This window comes from Sciurus carolinensis, chromosome 13 (assembly GCF_902686445.1).
Source record: "Sciurus carolinensis chromosome 13, mSciCar1.2, whole genome shotgun sequence".
Taxonomy (NCBI): Eukaryota; Metazoa; Chordata; class Mammalia; order Rodentia; family Sciuridae; genus Sciurus; species Sciurus carolinensis.
Genome location: NC_062225.1, coordinates 89750495 through 89771482, shown reverse-complemented (window position 1 = coordinate 89771482; position 20988 = coordinate 89750495).

Here is a 20988-nt window from a genome sequence, read left to right as displayed (position 1 = left end):
CAAGGACATCCTAACAACCCTGTGCCTAAGGAAGGCCACAGTCTGAGGCAGGGAGAGGACTCCAGAGTGTGTATCTGAAAATGCACAATTCAACCCTCAATTTCCAATACAGACCCCCCCATTGCCCCGGGTTTTAGCCCTGGCCATCTCGCCTCCAGCTCGACTCCCCTTCCCGTCTTCTCAAGGATCATGGCAGCACTGAGAACTCACGGCTCTTCTGAAGAAGATCCTTTATGCGTTTCTTTCAAAGGTTTCCCAGACAGCCAGACTGCTATTAATCTCCCCTCTTTCTATTTATTTCATCAGTGATTTCAGCTGTCCGTTATCACTAGTCACCTTTAATTCTTTTTTGCAAGACGCTGCGTAACTCTTGTAAGGGCAAACATTGCCTCCTTGTTCTGTTGTACCTTAGGCTGCGATCAGTAGATTCGTGGATTTAAAAATCTGGGGCTTAGAGCAAACATTGCTGTTCCACAGGCATAGAGCAGGCGTTTGCTGCTTGATTAACAAGAAAAAAAAAAAAAAAAGCAGATAAGAAAAGGGGGGCGGACAGAATAGAAAAAGAAGCACACAAAGTGTTTCTTGAGCTAAGGAAGGTGCTGGACATATGTTCCCTTGGAACGCTTTGCATTTCAGTTGTGAAGGTGGCTGCATTACAAATGAACTTGGGTACATTTAGCACCAAGCATCAACTCCTGTAGGAGAAGCTTCCATGACAGTTGCCACTGTTAGACCTCAGACTGGTGTGGAGGTTAGATGTGTTAAGCCTAAGGCTTGCTAATGGTGTTGGATGGCTAACTGACCCTGTGTTTCTGGTCATATATGTGGACCTGGGTACCCCAGCGCAATCTCTGTAAGGCAACTAAAACACCCTGTGTTAAGTTCCAGGTAGTACTGTCAGACTCTCAAGAGCAGCAATGAAAAACCGTGTCACTCTGATCTCAGCCAATCCTGGAGTCTCACCCCTGTGGCTCTCCTGTGCCCACTGCCTTCTCTGAAAATGTGTAGTTTAATGATTCTTTGCCCAAGAATTATTTAATTGTGGGAATTATTTTTCCTAAATGCTACAGGTCTTTAAAATAAGTTCATTGATTTCACAAGAAGAATGATATTTCCCACTAAAATCACCTGCAGAAGATAGGAACTTCTGTGAGGGCACAACTGTGTGTGGCTTGCTTCAATATCCTCTGCAATTAAAACACATTTCACATATAGTGGCCTCATAATAAAGAAAAAATGTTTTGAAGATGCTAATGCAAAGAGGGACATGAAAAAAAATCAATAAATGAATCAGGGCTCAATTTTCTAAGAAGTACACTGCCTCAATTTGTAAGTTATTAAAAAAAATAGAGGACACAGTATTTCATTTTCTGTATGATCAAATTGGAGTCAAATATCCTCTGGGAGAATCTTTAGAGAACCCTAAAAAGAAGATATAATTGGGTTTTTAAAAATTATTGCCTCTGAATTTCTAGTCTTCTATGATGGCACCATTGGCAGCTGGGGTTTCTATCAAGAGCAGTTAAGAAGGAGGAGATGAGGGGAAGCAGGGAGCAGGAGAGGGGGTCGGGAGAGAGGAAAGCAGGCAAGAAAGACATCAAGAGAATGAAGCCAAGAGAGGAAGGAAGTCAGGCAGGCAAAACGGACAGACAGACTCAGGAACTCTATTGCTTAGGACAATGGAGCACTTTCATCCATATTACTGTACATTAGCTTGGCTTCAATTCTTCACATTTGTGTCTAGAAATTAGAGTTTTAAAAAAAATACCAGTATGGAAAATAATGGTGATTCATTGTTACTAATAAAGAACAATCTCCGGCTGGTGGACAGCAGGGTCCCCATAGATGTCATCATAAAAGCACTTAGAGTCCCATGACTTGGTTCTAGTGCGGCACATTCTCAAGATTTATGGAGCTGTAAAACAGTCGTTTCCAACCTTCCTATACAAATGTAACCCGAGTGAAAGAGTGAGTGTCATTTGCCCCAACAGCAGAATATTTGAGACCCTGTTAAGAGATGCAAGAAATCCCACCATCAGCAGGAAAGAGAGCCTGCTGTGCGTTGGCATCCGTGCCCATAGCTGACGCGGCCCGGCACCATCTCGGGACAGAGGCGTCCCCACCTGCAGATCCCACCTTCCTCACAAGCCCAGGCGCAGGCTGCCCGTCCCGAGGCAGCAGCCTCCCACCCAGAGCTCCAGCACTGAACCGCCACGGGCTCCGGCTCTGGCTGTGCGCGGACGATCTCCACGGTGGAGTTCAAACCCTGACTTTCACCTTAGTTCACCTTCGTTTTGCAAAAGTGAACACTGGGCTTTCCCAGGACTGGTTGCAGGAACGGAAGGACCCTGGAACTGGTAGCTCTGCCCGGGGACAGGCCTCCAGGGCGGCTGGGCTTCCTTTCTCTTCTGGGTCCAGAGTAGGTGGGTGTCTTAGCTGATGCTCAGGATGCCACAGGTGATGAGCTAGGGAATCCAAAATCACCTTCCCTGCTGTCAGGGCTCCTGTGGCCTCAGGACTCCAGACACTTTTGTCTTGGTAAATAATAAACAGCTGCATTCCGTTTGTGCCTTATGGAGTCAGCCAGGCTGTGACCACACTGGCAAGTTCCTCCCCTTATATGGGTCACGATCACGGACATCTTTCTGGTTGTGTTTGTAGACGTTATTCATGCTTTGAATCTGAAAATCTTATCAATGCTTGAATTTTTAAAAATGTCTTTTATCTGAAACCCCTCTTGTATTTTCAAATGCTGCTCTACTCCGGAGAGTTTTTGTAAATATGATCTCAATAAGCAGATATTTTTATCTAAGCTCACACGCTTTGTGCTTTGGATTCTCCCTCTGTTGGTCCTTCTCCCCTTCTTACTGATCCTGCCTGTTTAGACCCTTTCATCTTTCCTCGTGCTTCTACAACAGCATTGTCAAAGTAAACTCCCTTGGTGACTCTACCTCGTCTAGGACGATGCAAATCTTCATAACACGCAGTGCGTGAATCACTGACCTCCCACCTTGGGGCTGGTTGCTACTTTTGTCGGGATTGGAGCTTGGTCTCTTGTGTTGTAGCCCCAATGATAAGATAAACCTCTTGTTATTCTCTACAACTATTAATCCTTTATTGCCTTCTTCCTTTTTTTTTTAGAGATTTTTAAAATTTGCTGTTTAGTTATACATGACGGTAGAATGTATTTTGACATATTATATATACATGGAGAATAACTTCCCATTCCTGTGGTTGTACATGATGTGGAGTTTCCCTGGCGTGTATTCATTTATGAACAAAGGAAGGTTATGTCCTATTCATTCCACTGTCTTTCCTATTCCCATCCCCCTCCCTTCCCTTCATTCCCCTTTGTCTAATCCAGTTAACTTCGATTCTTCCCTAGACCCCCTCCCCTTATTGTGTGTCAGCATTTGCATATCAGAGAGAACATTTGGTCAGAGAGAACATTTGCCTTTTGTTTTTTGGGGATTGGTTTATTTCACTTAGCATGATAGTCTCCAGTTCCATTCACTTACCAGCAAATGCCATAATTCCATTCTTCTTCAAGAATGAGTAATATCCCATTGTGTATATGTACCACATTTTCTTTATCCATTCATCTGCTGAAGGGCATCTAGGTTGGTTCCATAGCTTAACTATTGTGAATTGAACTGCTGTAAACATTGATGTGACTGCATCACTGTAGTATGCTGATTTTTGCCCTCATTCTTGAGTATCTTTTATCAATGATGATTTCCTTTCTTGCTGAAATACATTCTTTTGGATTTATTTAATACAATGGTAGACATTATTCATTTTTAAGTCTGAAAATCTTGCCAATTTTTGAATTTTTTAAAAAACATCTTTTATCTGAAATCCCTCTCATATTTTCAAATGCTGCTCTACTCTGGAGAGTTTTTTGTAAATATACTCTCAAAAAGCAGATAGTTTAATCTTAGCTCACATTACAGATAACTATTCTCCAGTATTTATTGGTTGGTGTTAGACAATTATCAGTCTAATTATTATTCCTGCTGATAGTTGTCTTTTCATCTCATCGTTTTTGCCATGACAGAGTCTCTTTTTCTCTGGTCTCTGGCAGTTCAACCAAGGTATAGCGTGTTCTAGTTCTTTCCCCTGTGATCCTGCTTCGTGTCCTCTGGACTTCTGTCACCTGTGGGTAGTGAGTTTTCTGAACCTGAAGACGCTCAGTCTCTCCAGCTTCAGGGTCACATCCCAGCCAGCAGCTTGTGGGTGTGGTGACTCCCTGCAGTGTGATCCATCACCTTCATGGTTCTGTCCTTCTTTGGGGCCAGGTACTCACATACCTGAGTCCTTCGCATCCACCTTCACATTCACTCACGCTTTCTTCTGTGTTCCAAGACGTCACCGGTTAGCTTCCCCCTCGGCCACTCATTGCTGAGCTGTGCGATTGTTCTCCACACTGCGTGGTTGCTACCTTTGCCATCTTTTTCTCTGGGCTTGTGAGTTCAGTTATTTTATTGGTTCCAGTCTTGTCTGCTGAGTGTGCATTGTTTTCAGGAAGAATTGCCCGTGATTCCCGCTATTCTGTGCGGGGGCTCCGTTGTCTTGGTATTTTTGTGTTAGGATGCCCAGCTTGCTGTTTTGCAGAATACACATCCTGTGACTTCGATACCCAAGTCCTCATGCTCCTCAGACAGTGGCTAGGAGTCCTTAGGTGAGACACTATTCCTGTTCTTGCAGACTGAGACAGAGTTTTCCAGACAGTTGCATCCAAAAGTTGAAGCGTTTTGCTTTCTTTTCGAGTGTATAGATTGTCCTTGATCCTAACAGGAAGATGCCCCTCCCATTCTTTTTGCAACCCTGGCCCAAAGCATCAGTCCACTCCCCACAAGTATCGTTTCTAAAACAAGGCTACAGGCCAGCAGCTAATTTTACTAGATTTAAGCTCCTCCTTTATTCTTGGCCTGAAGCCTTTTATTACTTCTTATAAATGCATCCATGAATGCAAAAACTAATAATAATAACAACAGCACACTATATGTAAAGATGTTGCATGGTAGAATCCAGTACATGTTGAGTCCTACTGTTAGGGAACACACACACACACACACACACACACACACACACACGAATACACACTTCTGTTGCAATTCTCAGGCAATTGTTTTGCTGTAAGTATTTCACTCCTTAGCAACTCCCTTTTGCATCTAAAATTTATCACAAAAAATTATGGTTCAAATCTCCACTATATATGAGATTTGGAAAATAAACGTTTCAAAGTTCTTTCCCTTGTGGAAACCTCTCCAGGACAGTCCCTAACAACCAAGATGAGGCCCCTCTTGTCTGATGGCCTGTCATTCAGGAACACACCTCAGCTGAGACATCGGCTTGGGATTTCACTCTCCACTCTCGTCCCCTGGAGCGAACGAAAACCTAATGCGATGCACACCTCTCTGGGCACAGGGCTCCGTGTCACAGAGGTGCTCCTGCTGCACCTTGTGCGTGACTCGCCTGTTGGCCACACCCTCTCTTCTGAGCCCTGAGCACTCTTGTGTTCTGTGCACTGACCACTCAGTGCGGTCAGCCTTCCCGGGTCCCTCAGTTGCATCAGGCACTGTAGGAGCAGAGGACACAGGTTTCTTTAACAGCGTGACCTAAATTCCAGTGGTTCAGTGGATAGTGTTTTATTTCTCTATCGTGAAAGGCGAGAAGAGTGCAGAGCTCAGGCTGTGGTGGGACTCAAAACACAGGTCACCAGGGGCCTTAGTCCTTCCTTCTTTTGCTCCCATGTTCCTCCAGGGTGTTGCTCCCATGGGTGTGGGTGGGGCCTGGCCATTGTCACCACATCACAGTTCTTGGAAAGAGAAGAGCTAAGTGAACATGAGGGGTTTCCTTTCAAGCCAGGAATGCAGAAAATGAACAGGTCATTCCTGTCCCATCATTTTGGTGACAAGTATTTACCCAGCCACAGTTAGATACAAGAGAGGCCAAGAAATATCTAGCTTCGTGACTGTAGGCCTGGCCACAGCTGTCTCATCAGAAGAGAGAAGCAGAGTCCAGGAGCCGACAGCCCTCCCCAGCGACTTTTCTGGCAGCTCAGCATGGCGAGGTGACCGTGGGCATCATCTGCCCTGGAAGCATCAGCACCTCTGGTGGCGCTCTGAGGAGGCCCTCTGGCCAGCCTGCCCATCCAGGCTTCCTTCTCTGAACCCTTGCCGGGTGACGCTCCTGTGCAACATCACAGCCTGGTCCTCCAAGAGCAGCCGCTGGGGCTCCGTCTGGGAGATCCCTTCGACGTGCCAAGCCTGGCAGCTCAGGGCTCTGGTGCTCAGTGTCTGCTCCTCCCAGAGTTGCTTGCACGACCTTGGGCTCGCTCCAGGTGACCTGCGCCTCGGTTATCCACGTGTGCTAAGACAGGAGCAATGATGACGTGGCCTCACCCTGTTTCCAGGACAGGCTTGCAGTGGTGCAGACCGGCATTCTAGGGGGACTGGCCAGGGAATATTCCACAGATTCTCTGGAATGTGGAAAGGCATCTTAGTCTTTTTGATCCTTATTTCTTAAAACTCACTGTCAGTCTTTTCCTCCATCCTTAGGTGCCATCTTCACAGACAGGGATTTTCTTCTGATCCTTATTGTCAATCAAGTCATTTCCAGGTGTCAGAAAAATCTCATTTTGAGGGTTGAAAAATTGTTTTTTCAGTATCAGTTGTATCAGATTTGATGTGATCATTAATGGAGGAAAAAATGCACGTGGTCCCTTAGAACCCTTCATCAAATCACCATGTCTGCTTCTGAGGCTCTTGGCCAGGGAACCTGGTTTGGGTATTTTTTTCCAGGGTGACTAACTGTGTGTGCGTCTCCCCTAGAGCTCCCTGCACGTGAAAGGGCCACTTTCCCTCATCCACCCCCACAGATCACCATGTCCTCGGCACACGTGAGTGCACAGTAAATGTTTGTGAACAAGTAAAGGGCAAGAACTCCTAGATTTCAGGGCTATTTTTCAACTCAACACCCATGCACACTAATGGGCGTTGAAGAGTAATTTGCTAAGAAAAGAATTTGAGAATATATGTGTTCAAAGATTAAATTAAAATGGTATTAAATAGTTTCTACTGGTGAGTCTCAGGAGGCAGGCAGTGAACTGCGGATAGCTGAATTTTACTAGCACAAAACATGACAGCATCAGACTGTGGCCTGTGATCAATCTGGGGAAGCCCGGATCAGCCGACTGCTCTCTCCAGTTCCTTGCTAATCCTTTGAAAAGAACAGGTAAAGTCAAGACCAGGAGCATAGATTACACAGGGTGATTTATGGACTCAAACATTTCAATCCACACAGTGTGCATGCAAAAGCAGCCTATTTCAGAAATGTCTAATTGCTTAAATGAGCCGTAGGAGACTGAAGAGAACAGTCTCCCCTGGTTTGAAAGAGAAGCAAGAAAACAACTTAAGTTCTCTCTTCCATTGGGCGTAGTGACACAGGCTTTTAGGGTAGAAGAGAAAACCCTGGAAGCCTGCAGCCTCCCCTGTGATGTCCAGTTAGGACGTGTCAAGTGAATATGACCTTCAGAGAGACCTCAAAGCACGGACCAGCAAGAGGGGATTTTGAGATGAGCTTTGAACTGTCCCCAAGGGGTCAACTAGTAGTATTAATGATCTTCCAATTCAGTGTGTGTAACCCAACTTCCACATTCACTAAACCTGTAATAAGACATCATTTCTGAAACTCTTAGAGCCGTGATAAATTTGCGAAACCCTTAAACATCAAACAAAACGATATATTGTCTCATTAGAACAGAAAAAACAAAAACAAAAAGCAAACAGATACTCCAAATCATTGAACTGGAACTCCTCAAGTGTCCATGAGCTAAGTAGAGGTCTGGGGTATTGAACAGATGACCTGTGTTTGCATAATGCATAAAAACCACCATTGTGCACTATTCTCTTTATTTTTTGATGGTCAAGTGACTAAATGCAGTAAGAATTCAAGAAGTGACTCCTCCGTACAACAGTCCTGGGGTGTTTCCTTCACGGAGCTGCAGCCTTTCAGGGAACAAGGGAGGAGCACAGGGAGGGAGTGTCAAGTGCTAGAAATATTATTTTAATTTTTAAAATAAAACATGATGTTCAGTAAATAAAAGTTATCAAAATACATATAAGGGGAAAATTCAGCATTCTTACTACTATAATTTGCTGCTGTTGTGTTTTAATTCTTGGTTACATGCGTATGTATAAGACACGTTCAGAACTTTTACTTAAAGCTGTGGGCACTCTGTTGGGGTAATCGCTGATGTGGACTCATGGTTGCCTAATAATCTGTGGCACGCATGTGCCGGACTCCATGCAGCCACAGCTGGGTTTGGGTGGAACCCAGGTTAGAAGGCAGATGTTCTTCAGTGTCTCACCTGCTGGCTGGGCCACTGGGTAGCATGCCTCAGCTCACAGTTTCCGAAGAGCTATTCCTTCCTCCTTGGCATGCTGTGGCGTATGCCCCCTATTTCTCACATGGAAACTGGGGCCTGGCATAGGACCAAAGCCTTTAAATGTCCCCTGGGACCCTGGCAGCCTGGTGGGACTGCGGCAGCTCTGTGCACATGCCTGGGAGAAACTGCTTACCAGGGTCCTGGGCAGGTGGGCCCATGGGGATGACGAAAACAGCCCGGCATGGGAACACCACGGAATTCTGGGAATGGATTTACTGTACGTTGACAACAAACAGGAAAGGTAGGTATGGAGAAAAGACGGATATAAAGACAGAGGCCAAACGGAAAGCGAGTGCCCGCCATGGACTTGTGGCTGCTCAGCACCAAATTCCTCTTTTTTGTCTGCTCTGTGAAAACAAATCTGAGCCCCTTAATTTCCCCCCTTTGCTGGCTGGCAAGACGTCACGGTCTGTAGAGGGGGCTGAAGAGACGTTTTAGGAGGGATGGAGTTTGTGTTCTGCTTCTGGTGCCTGTTGGGCAGACTCAGCAGGGCTCCCCAGGGCTGGCTCTGGCAGTGCACGGGGTGGCAGCTTATCCTGGTCCCCCAGGACAAGTGTGTCCTGCTTCAGCCTGTGGGGAGCAGCTCTCCTGGGTGCTTGTCACTGGGGCTGGGGGATGCACTTACTGCAGGCTCCTGAGGGCATGTAGGTCCCAAGAGCTTCTGCCAGAGCTGGACACATCGCTGGGCCATCCAGTGAAACACGTGTGCATGTCCAATGGTCTGAGGCCCAACCTGGGGGCAGGAGGAGGGGTGCTTCTCCCCAGTAGGCGTTCTCTTGTCTTCTCTCCCTGTATTCTGCAGAAGTCCCTTCCCTCATTACTCTGCATGACTCCAATCCCTGCTATGCTCAATATTTCTTTCTATCAACTGCTCTGTTCAGCTTTTCTCACCTTCTGAAATCTGCATTCAGATAGAGATGTAAGAAGGGTGGTCAAAAAAATAAGAAAAGAAAGCTTGGAAGCAGAAAGTGAAATAACAAAAATTAACTCTTCTTATGAGATGACAGAGAATGGAAAACACCACACAGAAGGAAGTTAGTGAAACGGGGCCCCTGGGAGCTGCAGTCCAGAGCCCCCCACAAGACAGAGGTGACTATTCTGACAGTGGCTGCAGAAAGCAATGAACACTTTGAATGAGCCAATTGCCTTTGTCAGTTTACAGAAATTGTCTAACATGTAATAAAAACAAAAATGAACTTGGCTATTAACATAAATTTATCTAATAAAATTCAATGTCATATTAAGGAATATTAAAGTATATTAAGAAATTTGCTACATGATTTTAAAACATGTGTTTTCCAGCAGTGAGGGATACTATTGAGGTGAGCCATTTGGTTTTGTTTTCATTGTCCCAGGGCACAGAGCTGCAAACCATATGAGCTGAGGGTCAAATCTGACCTCTGCCTGCTTTTGTAAATAAAGTTTTATTGGAACACAACCTCACAAACTACCATGTTCTTCATGCACAAATGAAATATGCTCTTCTCTCCCTGTTGAGCACCCAGATCCTCCTCTCTCTGGGAAGAAGTGGTACGTTTCTGGGTTACACAAGTGAATTGTGACCCGTAAACCTGCTAATACCAGAGCTTATTTTCAAAGCTTGTTGGTCCTAGTCTGCGGAGGTTATGATTGCTCAGGACGGACGATTCCCTTCCAAACATTCTCCCCAGCTGTGGTTTAAGGAAGATGTGGTGGGCATGATTGGGTGATGGTCCTCAAAGTCCGGCCTGTAGCATGCCCACCCTGTGAAGTGCCTCCCTGTGAGGTGGGGGGCCTTTGAGTTACTCTAAGGAGGCCATCCTGACTGAAGCAGGTGGGCCTTTTTAAGAAACCAGAGAGGATTGAGACGTGGGCTGCCAGGTTGAAAGGAGGTCCTTAGGGCCACCTGTGAGAGGATCACGTGGCAAGGGACCGGAAGCGGATTCCTGGAGCTGAGAGCAGTCCCTGCTGACCGCCGGCAAGAAAAAGTGATGCTCAACCCCAAAGCTAAACAAAAAGAATTGTTCTCCCCACTCCAGTCTCTGCTGAGAACTGAGCCCCCGCGGTGCACTCTGGTAGACCCCAAAGTGGAGTCAGCTAAGGCAGGCTGCACGGCCCACCCAGAGAGCTGCAGGGATAGTGGCGTGTTGTGGGAAGCTTCAAGGTTTGTGGTGATTTGCGACCTAGCGGTAGAAATTGATTACAGAAGAACAAGCTGTAGTAAAATCCAGGAACGTGATTCTCAACAGCTCCTTGGAAGGAAGAAAAAACGAAGCGAAATATCGGCTGATCTCAGACTCCTTTGGAATGAGACTGCTTGGTCCACTGCTTCCCCGGTTTGTCTGGGAAGTAAGGCCACGGCGCGTGGGACCCTGGTGCGGCAGGCACACCACTGCTGGCCCTGTGCTACTTCTGCACGGGACCTAGTGCTTATGCGCCACGCACTTTTAAAATCAGAACATGCTATTTCATAATAAAACCATTTGTGAAGCAGAAAGGACTAGATTCAGCTTATTATTATTGATTATAATTGTATATATGGGAAATGCCAGAAGAATTCATTTAATTTCATATGGTCTTTTTATCTTGCTGTTTGGCTCAAAAGCAGTGTTTTGCTATAAAATACTTTATTTGTTCGTTTGTTTTTTCCGCAATCCCACAGTGCTGGGGATTCGAACCCGGGCCTTGTGCATGCAAGGCAAGCACTCTATGTGATGGGCTCTTATCGTCAGCACTATAAAATACTTTATTAAAGCAGAAAAACAGGATCAACAACTTTTGGGGACCATTCGCAAGGTTGAATTTTCGATGCAGTGTGGCAGCGCTCTGGTAGGACGTGGGTGGCTGCTGGGGAGAGCAGGGGAAGGTGGTAGCTACCAGGAGGGCGGGGGCCAGGGCCGCTCGCAGGTGGCAGGATGCTGCAGCAGTTCCCCTTGCTGCTAAGGCCGGCACCTCACAGGTGTGTGTGCTGGAGGCTCGAGGGCGCTCTGCAAGCTCTACTCCCATTGTTGGAGACTGGAACCCGGGTGGGTGGTCCAGGGCTCATCCAGGGCTAGTGGACGACTCTGCTTCCATCCTCACTCTGCTGGTTGGCAGAACCCACTTCAGTCTGGTCTTAGGACTGAGCCCTCCTTCCCTGCTGGCTGTCACTTGTGGATCTCTTGAGCTTTCAGAGGCCTCTCTCTGGTCCTCGCTTGTGCACCCGTATTTCAGAGTCAGCAGTGGTGCATGGAAACTTTCTCACTCTGAAATCTCTGTTTTCTCTTTCTGTTTCTTTCAGCTCTTTCTGTTTCCAGTCAGAGAAAGTTCTCCACTTTTAAAGGTTTGTACCAGGTAGTGATTGTAACAGACAGTTTTGCAGACCCTTCTAATTCTAAAATCTTAATTATGGTTGCAATTTCTTTCTTTGTTGTGTAATATAACCTACTTAGGTTCCAGGGATAGGGGCATAGATACCTTTGGGGGTCATTATTCGGACCACCAGAGGGGCACTCCCAGGAAGGCTGTGGTCAGATCCAGCATGAGGCTTCCACTGTGTTTGACATGATTTAACCTCTTTCTATATCTAGCTAGAAGCCTGGGTAAGAGATTTACTAATGGCATAGATACAGGTTTAGCGGAAACCATGTAGCTTATCTTGGGTTAAAATCAAGGTTAGGTTCAACTTTCTGTGTAGCTCCATGCTGGCCATGTGTGGGTGTGGAGATGGGCAAACCATGGACATGTAGGTCTTGCAAAGATAAGTCTCATTCTTTCTGAGAAAATAGGGGCAATAAAACTCAGTGAATAATGATCAAAATGATAATTCCACACTTCTTCTTTGACTTCTTATAGTGTTATGACAATCCATGTAAAGATACTTACATAGCGTGGGTGCTAAACATGCCAACTCCCTTTATCCTTCTCCTATTTGATTATTCTAGTATTATGATAATAATTTAGCAGTTATTTATTTCCATGAAATAAAATTTTAAGAAACAGGAAAATCAATGTATCACACAGTGTTGTCCATTATTCAATTTCTACCTGATGAGTCCCAAAGGTTTGAGTCCACTTGTGGACACTGATAAAACATGCACACTTGCAATATCCAGTGGTTAAGCATCTGGACAACTAAAATGTTGCGATTTGTATACGTTGAACTAAATCAATTAATTGTAAGTAAATTATGCGGAAAGATATTTGATCATTTTTTTCTGTCTATATATGGAATGGTTAAAAGTGGTTTATTCTAAGAGTTTACAGATGTGTAAAAGTTCATAAATAATTCACACAATAGGACAATTGAGAATAATTTGGAGTCTATTACATCAAGCACTATTGTTTGTTATAAATATCTACATGACACTGAAACTCCAATTTCTTCTACGACCAAACATTAGAATTTATTACTTGGCAATTAAGTCAGTGCCTCAATGAAGTTTTCTCAGACAATACATGTAAAGAAGGGTTTCATGAAAACCAATATTTTCAATGGCAGCTGGAGATTTCTCAGCTCATAAAGTGTTGTGCTTCCGGGGAGACTGAGAGTTTCAACTTCCAGGGCCTCTGCACCTGCTCTCCTCCACAACCCTCCCCTTCCCCAAGGTCCAGCTAAGTCCCCTTTCCCTGGCGTCTTGCTCACACAGTGACAACTTCTGAACTTTCCTCACTGTCGTTTTGGGGTTTTGTTTGTTTTATTGTTTCTTTCATTGGGCTAAGAGCTTCTCAAGTGTAAAAACCACACATTGTTGACTTCTATTTCTGGGTCTCGTTTGGTTTTCTGGTTTAGAACTGGCTTTCGGTAAGCACTTTAGTTTAAAGCACAGGAGTGCTTTAGTTACAGGCAGAAGTTAGAAAGAAACTGAAGCCATGCACGGTAGAGGTGAGCTCATTTTAGGACAGAGAGTGAAAGAACACAGCATAAGGGGGAAAAGGAAGTTTGCAGAGAGAATAGGAAAAAGGAAATGTTTTTACTATTAGTTATCTTACCCTCGTCTCTAGTTTTCCTGAACTTTAACCTATTGAATGTGGAGTATATACTACTATATATTTCTTCAGAAATATTTTCAATTGTCAAAGACTTCATATTTGGCAAGGCTTCAAAGAATTTAAAATATAAGAAAAGAATAAATATTAAAAGGAGAAAAGAAAAGGCATTTGTGCCAGCGATTTACTGATTTGAAGTCGTAAGGTTGCGATCAGAATATTAAAATTGAGAGCATCTAACAAAGTCACGCCTTCCAGGTCTTCGTTTTTAAAGTAGCATTTTTCCACAACAGTTGTTCAATGAGCCCAAGGAAACAAAGAAGATGTTGGCATTGAGATTCAAAAGTGCCCAAAGACCCCAAACTCAGAATTAAAAGGCACTAGTGTTTCCTGGTTTTCCACCTCATGTGAATGGAAGAGGCAGCTGGGCCTGTGAGCGGGTCCCCTTGACACTTGGTTCTAACTCAGATGACCTAACCACACACAGACAGAGCCAGGGAGGTGCGGGACGAAGGTTCTGCAGGGAAGAGCTGTTTTCACCCTTCATGGAAACGTGACATTTCAAGTGTATTCTGACTCGCTGAGGCTTTCCTAGGTGATCAAGAGACGATGACAGAAAACAATCAAGAACCACCGTTTTGCTGTTGTTATTTTCTAACAGGAAACTTTTATTTGCAATTCAAATTTGCATAATTCTCAATAAAATAAAAAGCACCTGTATTGTTAGCTAGGAAAATTGGTTTTGCATCCAGTGCTTTTACTTTTGCAGGCATTTACATTTTAGTTTTCATAAACTAAATACTCTAAGTATTAAAGTATTATTGACAAGTCCATTTTTTTAAGTCTGATTAACAAGAAAATGTCACTAGTACGTTATTTTCTCATGCTGTTTTATACTTAATTATACTTGCATTTAAGATGACATCATGAAATAAATTACATATGATTTTGGAATTATTTCCATGTGACATTTCTTTTTTTATATTTAATTTTTTATTTGTTCTAATTAGTTACACATGACTGTAGAATGCATTTATGCATTTTGATAAATAATCATAAATGGAGTATACTTTCTCATTTTTCTGATTGTACATATTGTAGGATCACAGTGGTCATGCAGTCATACATGTGCATGAGGTAATGATGTCTGTTTCACTCTGCTATCCTTCCTACCCCCATGCCCTTCCCCTCCCTTTACTACCCTCTACCTAATCTAAAGCAATTTTATTCTTCCCTGGGGCCCCCCACTCTCTTGTGAATTAGCATCCACATATCAGAGAAAACACTAGGCCTTTGGTTTTTTGGGTTTGGCTTATTTCACTTAGCATGATATTCACCAGCTCCATTTATTTATGGGCAAACCCCATGATTTCATTCTTATTCCATCATATACACACACCATCATACATTCATATATATATATATATATATATATATATGGAGATATGTATTTATGTACATGTATATATATCACATTTTCTGTTTTCATTCATCTGTTGAAGGACACCTAGGTTGATTCCATAGTTTAGCTATTGTGAGTTGAGCTGCTATAAACATTGACATGGTTGTGTCACTGTAGTATGCTGATTTTAAGTCCTTTAAGTATAAATCAAGGAGTAGGACTGCTGGGTCAAATGGTGTTTTTTTTTCCAAGTTTTCTGAGGAATCTCCATACTGCTTTCCATAATGGTTGCACCAATTTGCATTCCCACCAGCAATGTATGAATGTACATTTTTTCCCACAACCTCACCAACATTTATTGAAAAGTGAAGCAGGAGGCATTACAATACCAGACCTCAAACTATCCTACAGAACTATAGTAATAAAAACAGTATGGTATTGGCACCAAAACAGACACATAGACCAATAGTACAGAATAAAAAACACAGAGACAAACCCATATAAATACCAATATCTCATACTAGACAAAGGTGCCAAAAACATTCACTGGAGAAAAGAGCCTATTCAACAAATGGTAATGGGCAAAATGGAAAGCCACATGTAACACAATAAAATTAAACCCTTATCTCTCACCTTGCATAAAATTCACCTCAAAGTGAATCAAAGACTTAGGTGCTAGAACAGAGACCCTGCACCTGTTAGAAGAAATAGTAAGGCCAAATTTTCACCATGTTGGCCTAGGATCTGACTTCCTTAACAAGACCCCTAAAGCACAAGAATTTAAATCAATAAATGGAATGAATTCAAACTAAAAAGCTTCTTCTCAGAAAAAGAAACAGTCAATAATGTGAAGAGAGAGCCTACAGATTGGGAGAAAATCTTTACCACATGTACCTTGGATAAAGATTTAATCTCTAGGATATATAAAGAAGTCAAAAAACACAAAGCCAAAAAAAAAAAAAAAAAAGCAAATAACCCAATCACCAAATGGGCTATGGAACTGGGAACTGAACAGACACTTCACAGAAGAAGATATACAATCAATCAACAAATATATGAAAAAATGTTCAATATCTCTAGCAATTACAGAAATGCAAATCAAAACTACTCTAAGATTTCATCCCCAATCAGAATGGCAATTATCAAGAGTACAAGGAACCACCATTTTGAGGAAGTATAATCTTTCTGACTCACTCGAGCAAACTGTAAGAACTCAGAACTAACAAATACATATCTTTTTAAAATTAATTTTTATTTTTACAGACTGCATTTTGATTCACTGTACACAAATGGGGTACTTTTTTTGTTTCTATGGTTGTGTACGATATAGATTCATACCATTCATGTAATCATACATGTACATAGGATAATGATTTCTGTCTCATTCAACCATTTATGGTAGAACAAATACATTTTTAAGCACATGCTGACAGATATTATTCCCACAGTTTGGGGTTGTTTGACACAGTTTATAATGCAAGTATTACTCCTTTGCTTAACATTTGTTAATTGTCCTGAAATTTGGGAGATTAAACACAATTAACCAGAGTAAAAGCCAGAGTCTCAGATTCCTTCCTATAATTCTCAGTTAAAGCTGTCTTATACCAACAAAAATATTCTAAATGTTATTTAGTCCCTCATAAAACATTAATATGTTCAAGCTTAGTCAGTTTATGGGAACATCAGGGGTTAAATTTATTGTTCAATTTCTGTTAAATATTTGAAGAGCTCATCTATAGCTTTATATTATTATAGCTCTATTATAGCTAAATTATTAATAGAGGCATTTGAAGAAGAATACAAATGTTCTTTCAAAACCAGACGTGGCTTTAGGCCCTAAGGTCCTGTGGCTCATGTTAAGGGTTTAGGTTAGCCTCATAAAATTTATTTCACATTATACAACAGCAATGGCCAATTGATTTTCCAAAGTCAAAGCTGGTCCCAGGTTCAGCCAGATGCACATTTACGTGTGCAACAAAGGAGCATCTCCGTCACAATGCAGGACGAAGCTCCTTCCTGTGCCCGGCAGCACCACCCTTCACCGGAGTCATCTCAGGTCTCTGCGATTGTGATTGTCCCTTGTGTAGCACTTCCTGTCATAGGTGCCAGCTACTGCCAGATGACAAAACCCAGCAAAGACAAAACCATAGCTTCATCTCCCTCGAATATCCCTATTGCTGACATGACGATAAACACTCAATTTGCCCATGACAGTGTCCTAATAGATGTGTGCCCACAGCCTTTAGGAGCGTGGGACAAGGGAGAGGGTCCTGCCTGGAGAGAGGAAGGCGTTCTCAGAATCCGCCTCCCAAGAGCGTTCTCAGGCGGGTGGGAGGACAATAACACCAGGAGTCTCAGGCCTGCTTCCCCCTCTGACTCTGCACGTCACTTTGAGAGGGTAACATGAACTCCTGGATGCTGGGCTGATTTTGTGCAGACTGGTTTCCTTGTTCATAAGGTGAACTAATAAGCCAAAGTCAGAGATGGGAGAGCAACTCACAGGGTTGCTGCTGTCCCCAAAGGAAGGATGTGAAGACAGTACTTTGTGACCTCGCAAAAGAACAGACCAGCAAAACAACCGAGCACAGACTTGGGGAGACCCTTAATATCTTCAGAATAGGTGGTCTTTGCTCTGTAGGTCTGTTTTGAGATGGACAATGAATCTGAGGGTAAAGCATATAAGCCAGCATGTCAAGGTGAGTCTACAGACCCAAGGAACTGTTGAAAATTCCAGGTCAGAGATACTTGCTACCAAAACTTGAGTAGTCACATAAAAAATGGAGAGGGGAGGGGAACCTAAGGTAAGTTAAGGGAAGAGCGAGAGTAAGACTTAGTGACTGATTTAATGTGGGTGTCAAGAATTAAAGAGAAATCAGAAATGAGCATGGTTTTAGCCCAGTGAAGGAGGCTGTGGTCCTTAATCTAAGGAAGGCAATGCCCAGGGGGATGGGTGGAGCCAAGGTGCCCTCTGATGTCCGTGTCCACATAGGTGGGCACTGCAGAAAGAGCGCTCAGGAGAGTCAGGAGAGAAGTTGGGGGCAGAGAAGTAGGGAGATGATTCATTAATGATTTCTAAATACAATTTTGTGAATATAATTTAAAAAATCAGACTGCAAAGTGTTCTGGTCATAGGTAGGGAGCGCCCATCCAGACCCAGCATCTTCCAAATGCCATCCCTCCAGGAAGCGCTTACCATTTCATGTCTAGGGTAACCGATTCCAGACCTTCACTCGGTGAAGTGACACTTAACAAGGGCAGCTTCGTGACAGCAGAGCATGACTGAGGGGCTTTGCCTTCTTCCCTCCTCTTCCCCAGGGGTCCCTGGAAGGAGCTGTGAGGAGCAGCACTGAGCCGCAGGAAACTCTCAGTCAGAGCAGGAAGGCAGGGCAGGACAGGCACAGCAAGCTTCCAGGATCAGGGGTAGCGGGAGACATGCCCACCCAGCAGTTGCTCAGTCTCAGGATAGTCACTGTCCTCAAGGCCCCTGACATTGCATGTGGGATTCAAGAGCAACACCTCATTTTGAAATGGAGGTTTGGAGGTGTGGAATATTAGCACAGGACAAGGACAGGGTACTATCAATGAGTGACGTCCAATCTTCAGGTACAAGAAATCAAATCTGGGCACATATAGGGGCCTGGATTTCAGGATTTGACAGAAAAGACCCACATGACACATTTAGAAGCCAGGACAAGTGTGTGAGTCAACAGTGGCCGAGACAGTCCATGTCCAGCCTGAGTGTCCTCCTGCTACTCCAAGTGTGGAGAGGCTCCTGCATGTCCTCCAGGAGCTTGTTGGGGAGGGAGAGAAGGGAGGGACCAATTGCCCTGGGCGGTGCACCCAGCTCCCACCTTGCTGGAAGCGAGTGGGCTGGAGTTTATGTTGGAGCATCTGGGACCTTAGAATAGTGGGTGGGTTTGGTTCAGATGTTTTTTCAACAAAGGAAATAAAGCATGTGCAATGGAGACGTTTAAAGTAATGTTTGTTAAAGTAGTGTTTGGTGATTGACCCATAAAGCAGGATAGAAGCAAGGGAGAGTCAAGGTCAGAGGGTTTTGAGCTAGATCTTTGGCAAACAGCTGACTCATTAAGGAAAGTTTGCATATACCGAAGGAGACATTTTTTGTTTCTTTTTTTGTTGTTTTGGTTAGATAGGATTACAAATTAGGAAATCATTACTTTAAAAAATTCCACAAATGCATTTGAATCAGCACTTTGCCTTGTGCGTAGTAATAGAGAGTAGCCTAGATGTTTTTGGTAATTTTCTTAAAAAGAAAATGTTGATTCTTGGTTTTTTGTTAATTCTTCACCTTATGCCCAAGGAGAAGTATTTTTCTCATATAATACTTTATGAAACATAATGCTTAAAATTTAATTCCATTAGGAGCAATGCAGTAGAATTTTAATGAGAAGCATTATTTTTACTTCAGTGGACAGGGATTAAATACCATTCATGGAGCCAGAATTTCTCCCTTTTTTTCTATTTCATTATTCTCTGACATTGCATTAGAGCGGGGACCAGGCTTCAAGTAGCAGAGGTACACCCTGAAGCTGGCATGTCCAGAGAGGAGGGAGTCGGGGTGAATCTGCCCTCATTCACTTCAAGTCTGCAAGGGGTGCTCTCGGCCAAGTCGGGTTTCCTAGGCCCTGAAAGGAATCGCTCCATCCATTCTTGACAGTCTTCAATAGTCCAGTTCTGTCCTTTTTACTACGGAGAGTGGATCTGCCTCTGAGCAACCTGCAGAGCTTCATGGTCCTCAACCTGTGGCCAAGACATGAGAGTAGAACCACTGTTGCAGAGGCCTCCTGAACTTTCCAAGTCCGGAGCTGGGCTCCTCGTCAGGCTGCAAAACTCGGTTGGCTCTGAGTGAGAGCGCAGGAAAGAGGGACCAGCGCTGCTGCCACTGACAGCACAGGGGCTTGTCACCTCTGTAGAAACGAGTTGTTAGGTTGCAACGGCAGCCATAGCTCAGGGATTGGCCTTTTAAAATTTGTTTCAGGCGTGACCCAGACACCAGCACCCGGGCAATGTATTTCCTGCCTCGTCAGAGAAAGGGTGTTCAGCCTGCTAGGCCAAGGACACCTCCGTGGAGAACAGGATTTTTATTTTATGAAGTCATGTGGCTGCTAATTTGCTGGAGAAGGATGTAGCTGCTGAGCTTCAAATCACAGAGCTGGACTGGAGTGCTCTTCTTCTTGGTCAGCCCACCAGAGGGCTGTTGGACCCTGCAGAGTGCCGGGGGAGCAGAGGAGCTGGCACCCCTAGGTGGGAAGGCTCCTTGCTGAACAGCTACGGTGTCCTCCTGCCGGTCGACTGTTATTTTCTGCAGAAAGTAATGATGTGATACTGTTAACTGTTCAGTGTCATCTGGTGCACAAACACCTTCAACACGGTAGTCCTAGTTGGAGCTCTGGGGCCGGAACACAGGAAGGCCATTGCTCTTCCCTAGTGTGCACAGTCCAGGCCACTGAGCAGAGCAGTAGGCAAGGTTGATGTCAGATAAGGACAGGGAAGATGGGACCCTTCCCTGCCCGAGGCGACCTTCTATCTCTGGTCATACACCTCTTCAAAGGTCCCTTTCCTTAAAGAATGTGTAACCCAGAAGCCAGAGATGATACTACTAAAGTCAGGTAGAATGTAGCACAGAGGCGGGGAAAGTTCTAGAAAGCACACATCAAGCTTTCCAGTGATGGAAAAGGAGAGACACTTTACATTTTGTTGTAGAATCAGGAATTCTTTGGGATAAATGATACTAGAAATGGATCTTCAAGAATGGGTACAATAGGGAAAGTCCATGGATTGGGGCAGAAGTGGGGAGGTGTGTGGTGGAGAAAGGCCATCAGGGAAGCACAGAGAAGACACCAGGGGCAGAGGCCTGAGGTGTGTCCAGCTGGTATGGGGAGACCTTGTTTGGCCAATGGACCCAGAATGAGGAAAGTGGAAATTGGGGCTGAAAGCTGGACATGGTCTGCTTGGATGGATAGGGTGTTACAACTGGGAAGTTGGCCTGGTTTTTAGAGAATTGTGCTTCTTTGATAATTATTTTTAAGCAGGGATATTGATATTCTTAGCTTGTGATTTAGGCAATTCTGCCAGAAAGTGGCATAAAGACGAAACTGGACTAAGGTTAACTATGTAAATCTAACTTCTGGCTTTTTGACAGTGGCTCCTAATCTCACTGACTGCT